This window comes from Pinus tabuliformis, chromosome 6, assembly GCF_031772625.1.
Source record: "Pinus tabuliformis cultivar Carrire ecotype Pingquan chromosome 6, CPIR1, whole genome shotgun sequence".
Classification (NCBI taxonomy): Eukaryota; Viridiplantae; Streptophyta; class Pinopsida; order Pinales; family Pinaceae; genus Pinus; species Pinus tabuliformis.
Genome location: NC_142292.1, coordinates 719,090,573 through 719,100,850, shown reverse-complemented (window position 1 = coordinate 719,100,850; position 10,278 = coordinate 719,090,573). Strand labels below are relative to the sequence as shown.

General features: G+C 34.2%; 1 pseudogene; it reads right to left on the bottom strand.

The window, feature by feature from the left end:
* Positions 1-4,722: 4,722 nt before the first annotated feature.
* Positions 4,723-6,410, bottom strand: LOC149260693 (putative potassium transporter 12 pseudogene; annotated as a pseudogene).
* Positions 6,411-10,278: the final 3,868 nt, after the last annotated feature.

Sequence of the window (10,278 nt, the reverse complement as noted above, 5' to 3'; positions counted from 1 at the left end):
ATAGTCCTTGGCTCTCAATGCCAAGAAAATGTTGTAATGAGAATTTTGTCCAACCATCCAAAATAGCAAATACATAGCTCCTCCTTCTTCCTTAGCCTTATAGCTATAGAAATATGATTAACAGAGCAAAGCTTTAACTGTGTCCTTAACACTAGCACTAAGATGATATACACTAAATCCTGCCATAGTCACTCTAGCTCTCCATTTTCCTATAACTTCATACCTCTCAATCCTTTCTTCTCCCTCACAAGCAATTATGTTCATTGTTTCTCAGGCAAGGCATTGTTTTTCAACATTCATGCGATTTCTGCTATCCCTTTTAAGTGTATCATCTAGCGACTGAAACACTGATGAGTAATAGTTTAATGCTTCCATGGACTGGGGGATGAAAGGTGTATTATTAGTGTTAACCTCTTGTTTTACTTCTGTGACTACTTTAGGGTTGAGAGACTTCACCATCCTTAGAAGCTGGTTACATGGGTTCTTTGTAGACACACTTTGATCGAGCATGTGATGCAGTTGGAATGAAAATTTTAGTACTAAAACATCATATGGATTTATCTCAAGTATCCATGGTTGGACATCTGGTTCCACATCCATATAGTGGCTTATCCTTATGTTGGGATATGATTCCACATTAAGACTCCCCTCCTAATTATGTGTGTATGGATGAAAATGTTTATAAGGCATTACATGTGCCCAAAGTTTTTCCAATATGGAGGTTCTCAGTATGATGCGATAAAATCCTCCTACACTCTGTTATTAACATCATCAATGGTTTTAGTGTTATGCCTTGTAAGCCTTCTTTAGTTTGTGTTTGTTATTTATGGTGTCCATGATAATTATAGTTCTTAGGTCTTAGTCTTAGTCACTGTCTTAGGCTAATTTTATTTATTAAGTTTTTCTGATTTGGAAGTTCTTGGTATGATGCGATGGCATCCTCATGCACTCTGTTATTAACATCATCAATGGTTTTAGTGCAATGCCTTGTAGGCCCTCTTTGGTTTGTGCATGTTATTTATGGTGTCCATGATAATTATAGTTCTTAGGTCTTAATCTTAGTCTGTCTTGGGCTGATTTTATTTATTAAGTTTGAAATTCAATGAATATAAAGACGAGCAATTGAGAGGTTAAGTTTGTGAATATGAAAGAGTAATAGATATATGTGTACCTACAAGGCTACATTTGTTTACATGCCATGCTTCATTGTATTTTTCTTGGAATGTTGTTGAATGTGAACATGCCTTAAATGGATAAATGAATGTGTGTGTCCTGGGTGGATAAAGAAATGTGTGCCAAAATGTTGCATTTGTGGAAATAGCTCCCAACGCTTGATAACAACTCTTAAAATTGGGGGGTTGTTTCTGTTAAGAACAAGATGAATATAATGGTTTCTGAAGGAGTTATGAGGTGATGAATTTTATGGAAAAGTTGATAGTCATTCAACCGACGATAGTTGAATAAATATTAATATAAATAATAGTAGAGAGGCATGTTAATTCCTTGACATTGTGTTGTCCTAAAAATTAACTGTTGATATCAGGTTTAAAGTAATGACCAGAAATGGATTTAACCGCAGATAATCCAGAAGAACTTGATACCGAAACCTATGGTTCCACAATGAACTGCTATTGCAGCTGCGACTTAGAACATTGGAAGTTATGAAAGCATGTGAATTTGTTACATAACCTATGACCATTGATATTTACAAGGGTTAATGAGAGAAGTGAGGGAGTCAAATCTCACCCAAAATATTGAAATAACCTGCTCAAAAGTGCACAAAAGAGAGCAAAACCCAAGTACAATTGTGCTAAAAAGTTAAAACATAGATGCAAGAGTGTGGGAAAATTTCAACCACAAGATGAGATGAGACAAATGAGAGCTCGAGTTGAACTCGAATGAGACATCCTCTCCAAAGGGCTTATTGGCCCACATAACAAGGGCACACACAACAGGAGGGTTATTGAGCCTACACAATGAGGGCATACAACACAAGAAGGTTATTGAACCTACATATCATGTTTTCCTAGGTTGGAATTAACTACAAACCTAGTTTCAAATAAATCAAATTAAATATGGCCTTACCCATAATTACAGGTATGATACCTACAAATGATTTGGGGCCACATGTATAGATACACCAATAAATTTCAACCACAAACCTGTAAATTTCATTTTCCTTCACACCATGCATATAATTTGTATTATGCATGAGAATTAACAAAGGAATGATGCTCTTTTTCCTCTTTTCCGCTTTCCACAATATTGGTATTTTTTTTGGTGAGTTTTCCATGTTCTAGATCCCACTTTGTTCCCACACACTCAAATTTTAGTTTCCTTGCTCTGCCACAATAATAATGTTTCAAATTCTTAGTTCTGGATTTGCTTATTCTTATTTCTAGATTTTCTTTAAACCGAATCTTTACATGTAAACTGAGATGTAAACTTAGAGTTGTGTTTATAGATTCAAAAATAAAGTTGAGTTTTTGCAAAGTTCTCAAATGAGAGGCAAACGTTTTAGGCTAAGCACAACCATACCCTTAATTTTCCTCCCTTCCTATGGATTATAATTGATAATCTAATATTTTTTAAGTTCAGTTGATTCTTTGAAATTGATTCCCTTCCTCCATTTTCATTAAAATCATCATGTTATAAGGCAAAAGTGCATACCTTTATATGAAATTTTGCCAGCAAAGAGTCCAAAGTTAAATTCTAGACAATTAAATTTTCATGCAACTAAGCAACATTGAATTATAATAATACTCTGCGTTCAACATTCTTTGACAATCATCTTGGTTCAGTACTTTCTTTCAAGCAGAGCCCTCTCCATTCCTTCAAGCAAGAGTGGTCTCCTTGGAAAAACAATAAATCTAACCATTTTAATTTTTTCATAATGTAATACCTAGTACCAGATATCTTTGGTTTATGCCTTCTAAAATCTTGGATACCTCATCAATTTTTCCCTTAGAGAAACATTGTTTTACAGAGTCAAAAAGCGAGTTTCACAACCTCTTCTAATTATTTTGTCTTCTAATTGTAATGATTTTTCCACTTCACTGGCCTGAAATAGAGCAGACATTACTTCTGTGTATACTTTAACATGTACAAAGAATTTACAATTGATCACTTCCTCAAGAACTTTTTATTCCTCATTTCTTTTTCCTACCTTCCCAAGATGATGCATGCCATAGATAAAACTTGCATAACTTGGAACAACATGTTCCCTAAACATTTGGTTCAGTATCTGGGCAGCGGCTTGAACTTTCTTTGATTTGCAGCAAGCTTTGATGAGTGAAGAGTATATAGGATATGTGGGTGAGATACCATTTCTAATCATTATCTCCAGTTGATTCACTATCTCGTCCACCATACCCAACTTGCATAGGCCTCCAATGAATGTCCGATAGCAAACTATATCAAGATTTAAACTTTTTCATCCCCATTAGGTAGATCCTTGCATGGTCCACTCTACTAGCATTGCACAAAGCATTCAAATGGATTGTCCACTTCGAGAAAGGATTGTCCCTGATTTTAATATATAGTGTGACAGACCATATGTGACAGCTAGGTGGAAAAGTTTTCTCGCAATTGACTAAGCGACGTCCTGCGACCAAACTTGAGATGGAAACCCTTGCCAGAAGTATATGCTTGGCACCTTTCCAAAGAAATGAAGAGTCAATGAGGTTTTGTGTGATCACTTCTGGTATCGTATTGTGTTATCATTAGAAGCGATAATTGGATTCTCATCGTGTGAGTTGTTCTTCTTTCTCAATTTGAGAGGGTTTGTTTGGAGGTAAAAACGAAGGATGACATACAAGAATAGTGAGGGGAAAGATGCAGAGGAATAGGATTAAGAACATTTCTAGTAGGCAGGATATATTTTCCAAATGTAGGTGGATTGCTGAAAAAAGCTTACGAGCTCTCGGTGCTCTGCACTACAGAAGTTGAACTTGTGATTTTATCACCAGTAGGAAAGCTCTATGAATTGTCTTTTAGTGCAAATCCTACTATTTTGATTCTAATATTCATGGCTATGCAAACCTCATGAGATTCTTACTAATAACCCCGATGGTGCATGCCCTAGTAAGATTCGTACTAGTAAGCACGATGTTCAAAAATCTAGTGTAAAACCTCCATTGACAACATAATCAATACATGATGTCAAAAAAATGGAGAAGCATCCAAGGTTTGTAAGAAATTATGTAATGAATGAGGTGGAGAAGAATCCAAATTTATTGAGCGATAGTTAGTTATATGAGGAAACATGCAATGTCATCTTCCTCTCATTTTCATGGATATAACGTAATATAACCTTCCTATGTAGAAAACACAACTTATATTAGGCTTAACCATGTATATAAAATACCACCTATGAACTTCATTGAAAAAAGAATGGTGTCTTTGTTCATAAATATCAATGATTAATCGTAGGAATGGCTATTATTCTCTATCAAACAAAATCAAGGACTAAGTAATGAAGATCTTGGTTGACAACAAAACATACGATTATTAACTTCACCATATTGATGTTGTGACTTGGTCCTTGAAAAACATTCAACATGTTTGATTCATGGAAACCTTCAAGTTAGGTAGTATATGTCATGCTAAATTGCAAGAGATTGGTGTGAGGAACACTAAGGCTTGCAAGGCTTGCCTTGCAATTTTCCCTCATGAAAGCATAGAAGTAGATTATAACCAATTTCCTAAGAAACCATGAACCCTTTATAGCCTTGACATCTCCGTGACCAACAAGATATACAACCCCTGATAATTCGGAACACTTCCATAGTTCCAAATGTACATCACAAGAAGGAAGTAGGTGGCAAAAACCACTTATCCAACCATTTTCCCCCACTTTCATCAAAACTACAGAAAAATAAATCAGCTCAATTGATCCAAATAGAATAGGAAATCCAATCGCAAGGAATATATTTTTTTCCCACATAAGAACCATGACAAGAGTCACTAGGCTTGTATTCACCATCATCATCCCTACCTTTGCAATGCCATATGCATTTGATATCTCGGTCGTGCTCTTAAAACAATCACATAACAAGACACACATTATCATTAGAACCCAGTTGATGACAAGAATGTAGATCTGACCCATGAACCGTCGAGATGTGTGAATTATTTTCAATATGGGAAAGCATCCTAGGGCCATGGACATTTTAATAGATGAAATTTTTGTCGAGATCATTTCTCAGCTTGTAATCATGTCAACAAAAGTAGCTATCACAAAGACTGGCCAGATAAAACAATCTGGAATTGAAGCATAGAATGCCTTCTCCACCACAGAGGGATGCTTCATAAGATATGTAAGTGATCCATGTAAGCCAGTAGTAGGCATGGGAATACTACACATGTGAAGGCTATCTGGATGGATCTTACTGAGAAGTGACCCAAATCAGCAAACATAGCTTTAGCTCCTATTATGCATAACACACAACCTCCTAGGGACATCCATGCTTTGATAATGTTCCTCTTGAACAAGTAATAGATATAAAAAGGATTGAATGGCCTTAAAATTGTCATGTCATGTTAAATAATATTGTAAAGTCCAATAGAACCAATAGATAAAAACCATATCATGAGTGCCAAAGAAAATGTCATGCCTACTTTGCTTGTACCAAACTGTTTTATGCTTAACAAGATAACCAGGAATATAATTGAGACAATGACCACTGTGTCTTCCGTAAAGCTAGATATTTCATCTTGTAGGCTACTCACAACAGACATGACTGATATTGCAGGTGTAAGTATGCCATCCCCAATTACCATGGAAGTACCCATGAGAAATGAAAGTAGCAGTAGGCTCTTCAATTTTGCACTCTTTGAAGGCTTTCTTTGATTCTTAATCATCTTTCCAGTTCTGGGGTGGGCAACTTGAGCTTGAAATTGGAATTTTTTTCATCTAATGGTTGCTGGTTGGGAAGCAAATTGACCTTTGCATATATGCAAATCAAAGAGTATAAGGAAAATGTTCCCCCTTCACCATTGTCATTGGCTTTGAGCATAATGAGCACATATTTAGCCAAAAGGATGAGGGCTATTGTGTATATCACTAAAGATAATGCACCCAAAACATCTTCCTCTCCTTTGGTATGAGCTTGGATGAATACACTAGTGAAATCATACAAGGGATTGGTACCCGTATCACCATAGACCACTCCAAGTGTTTGGAATGCCAAGCCGAGCATCCGTCCTAATGAAAGGTCCTTATCATGGCCTTTATGAACACCAGGTACCTCCATGGCCTCCACATCAAAGGAATCCACTCACTTGGTCTTCATAACGAGCCCATGCCTCATTTTGTGTCCTATATGATCATCATCAAAAAACCACCTTGGGGATTCCCCTTCCATTTCACTGCCATCAACCCACCTAGGCTCTGATGACAACAAATACATTGAGCCCTCACTGATCCTATCCTATCTTTCTCATCCCAAACATTGATATGATAATGGGGTTGACAATGACAAGAATGATACGCAAAAGAGAAATCAATAAAAACTTAGGAGAATCCCCACAACTATTTATAAAAAAGCACAAGTTTATCATCCAGAGAAGCAATTTCTACATTCAAAGACCACAATCCTCAATCTCATAATCATCCATAGAAAGAACTCTTGCATTCAAATCCCATAATCCAGAAAAATAAATGGCTCAATCTCTTCGACCCACATCGTAACATCGCATCCCACATCCAGATTTCCATTGAAATCCTGAAAATCCTCATACCCAAATGATCTTTTCCAATGATTTCTATGAATAAATTACCATCCTTCGAGCAGAGCATTTTTCTTATCTCATCAAAAAAATTCTCCAAGGTCACGTTAATACCAATAAAATTATACAGAGCGATAACTCGTAGTTATGGAACGAAATTGACACACTCGAATCTCAATTGAAGCAATATATGTTATAAAGATGATAAGCTCGTGGAAGATGTTCATTGTAGTTTTGTTGGACTATTGAATATTAAATCATAAATAATTTAAATTGATTTAGGTGATAATGGCTTCATCGTAGACCATGTTAAAACATTAATACTAAATCATAGATAAAATTTTAACCTTTTTTATATAGCATTAATTGTGTAACAATTTACAGTGTTAATTGTTTATTTACTTATAAATTAATAAAATATAAATTATTTATAGATTAATAAAATATAACTGATGGCTTTAGGTACGAGGAAATATTTGCAAATAAATTATCTCCTCTATGAGTATGTTAATTTTTTATGTTAGATTACAAATATAAAATTTAAAAGTATATAATATTTGTTTTATGAATTTTTCTTACTATTTTTTTTTTTGCTTTTTGTTTTGTTTTTTTTTGTGTTCTTAAAGTTAAATTACAAATACAAAATTTAAAATTATATAATATTTGTTTTTTGAATTTTTTTACAAATTTTGTTTTTGTTTTTTCTTCTTTTTCTATTTATTTTTTATTCTTTACATTGGATTATTTTTCTATGTTCTCTCCATGAGATTTTTTCTCACTTGTTAACAAACATGGTCTTAAAAAATCACAATGATGGGATAATGTGTTCTATCATATCTCAAACTATTCCCTCTCCGTAAACACTCTTAAATGATCATTTTCATGGTATTAAAAGCTGACAATGATGGGATAGTGTGTGCTACCATATCTCAAACTATTCCCACACTTTTTAGATGTAAACACTCTTAAAATTATCATTTTAAAATTGCCTATAAATATGATTTTTTTTTATTACTATATGAATAATCCATTAAAATGTTATGAATAAGATATATGAAATAAAAATTCTTAATTTCTTTTCTAGTATTATGTAAAGCCAAATTATGTTGAATTGTCAAAATTTAGACTTTAAAATTGTTAATATTTTTTTATTATATAAAGCTAACCTCTCCTAACCCAAAACATCACTTAAATCAATCTCTTATATCATAAAATATTCTAAAAAGTGATATTTTATATTCTTTTCAACTTTAGTATTTTATCCAATATTAATAAATGCAAAACATAATATATATGTTAAAGAAGAAACATATTATATATCTTCAAGGAGAAACATATAATGGTAATTCAAAGTTTTAAAAGGTATGTGATCCGTGGGGTTATTGGACAATATATAAAAAATTTCACACCTTTTTATGGGATATGGGAGGAAAAAATGGTAAAGATTTTTAATAAATATAAAATTTCCAAAATGATGCTAGTTACGTGTGATTCTTTTTTCGTTGTTTGTGATTATGAAAAATGAAACTCAATGTTTTTTCATTAGTGCACACATATTTAATTATATAATTTCATATAGAAAAATCATTCTAGAGCCGATAACAATAAAAGTGAAGAATTTATCGTCCATTGTTATATTTAAGGGAGATGTTTAAGGATGATGTTTGAATTTTGTTTTGAATTTTAAGACATTTGGAGGAAATATTAGGAAGGACTTTGAGAAAGGATTGTCCTTTATTTTCAAAAATGGAGTTCTTCCTTTCCAGCCATATGCCCCAAGTGACCATCAAAGGGAGAGCTCATATGTTTTTTGGATGCTTTCTTTATAGCCATTTTTTTACACAATCCATAGAGTCCGCATGCCATTGATGTGAGTCACCAATATACTTTTGAATTTCAAGCCATATTCTGATAGTGAAGGGGAAATTTATGAAGAGATGTGGGATGTCCTCAAGCAAAGTGGGCATCTACTGGGCATAAAGAAAACCCATTTTTGTAAGATACCCCACGTTGACATGATAACCCTTTGTCCTCAAGCAAAGTGGGCATGGATAATTTAGTTTTAGGCAAATATTTTTTATTCTAGATCTTTTTAACCCACCAGGGAGGAGGGTAAGCCTGAGGTTGATGGGCTAAAGACAAATAACCAAACTTGTGATTGCAGCTACTCGAGGGGGTGTTTGACCAGACTATAGTATCTTTAGAATTTGAGAGAGATACCATATTATGACTGAGAGTTTCAATATATTTGTTCCATTCTTCAGTTAGAGCCCCTTCCAATAGTAGGTCAACAAATTTCCTCCAAGCTAGGCAACCCATCAAACCCATATGATCAGAGGTTTGATTTAGAAGAAGATTCTTTGAGTGTGAAGGAGCTTGGATGAGTTGATAAGAGAGTATATGAGAATCCCCACAACCTATTCAGGGATCTTACCCTACAAGAAGTTTTGTACCATCTCCAATTCGCCATCTGAGACCTTGTAGTATGATTGAAGTGTAATTTTTAAGAGCTTTCCAAACCAATGATCCAGAGGGTGGAAATCACCTGGGAGTATGAATCCAATCCATTGTTGAATAGGGGCAAATATATTTGTTTGCTATGACTTTGGGCCACAACCCCGTAACTTGAAGAAATTTCCGGACACCCTTTTTAGCAGGAGCCTTAGAGAACCAAATGATATTTTTTAAGCCTCATCATCCCATTTGCTTGGGAAGGGCTATGGAAGACCATGCTATAAGTGAAAATGGATGACGATCTTGTTCCCCTACCCACAAGTATGTTAGATAGATTTGTTGAATTTTGTGTATTATTTCGAGAGGAACACAAGCAATCAGTGACCAATAAACAAGACTTGCTTCTATTACCACTTTGTAGAGTATCAACCAACCAGCTCTAGAGAGATACTTGTTGCACCAATGCCTAACTCAAAATTCTATTTTTCCAATGAAAACATTGCAGGGTAAAACAAATCTAGCACACGATATATTTGTTTTTAGCACAAAAAAAAGCATTAAAGGGTAAAACAAATCTAATTCCCACTAGATTTGTTTCTAGCACAAACAAAAACATTGATGGCTAAAACAAATCTAGTGCACACTAGATTTGTTTCTAGCATAAATACAAGCATTGTAAGGTAAAACAAATCTAGCATATGCTAGATTTGTTTCTAGAATAATAACAAGCATTGCAAGGTAAAATAATATAATGTGGGTTAGATTTGTTTATAAAACAAATAAAAACATTGTAGGGTAAAACAAATCTAGTTTCCACTAGATTTGTTTCTAGCACAAACACCAAACATTGCACTAGATTTGTTTCCAACATAGACCTGGTCATTGTAAGGTAAAACAACTCTAGTGTAGGGAAACATAGAAAAAAAAGCATTGTTAGGTAAAACAAAAGCACAAACAAAACATTGCATGGTAAAGCAAATGCATCACAAATTAGATTTGTTTCTAGCACAAACAAAAGCATTGTAGGGTAAATCAAATCTAGTGCACACTATATTTTCTTCTATCACAAACACAAGGATCGTAAGGTAAAATGAA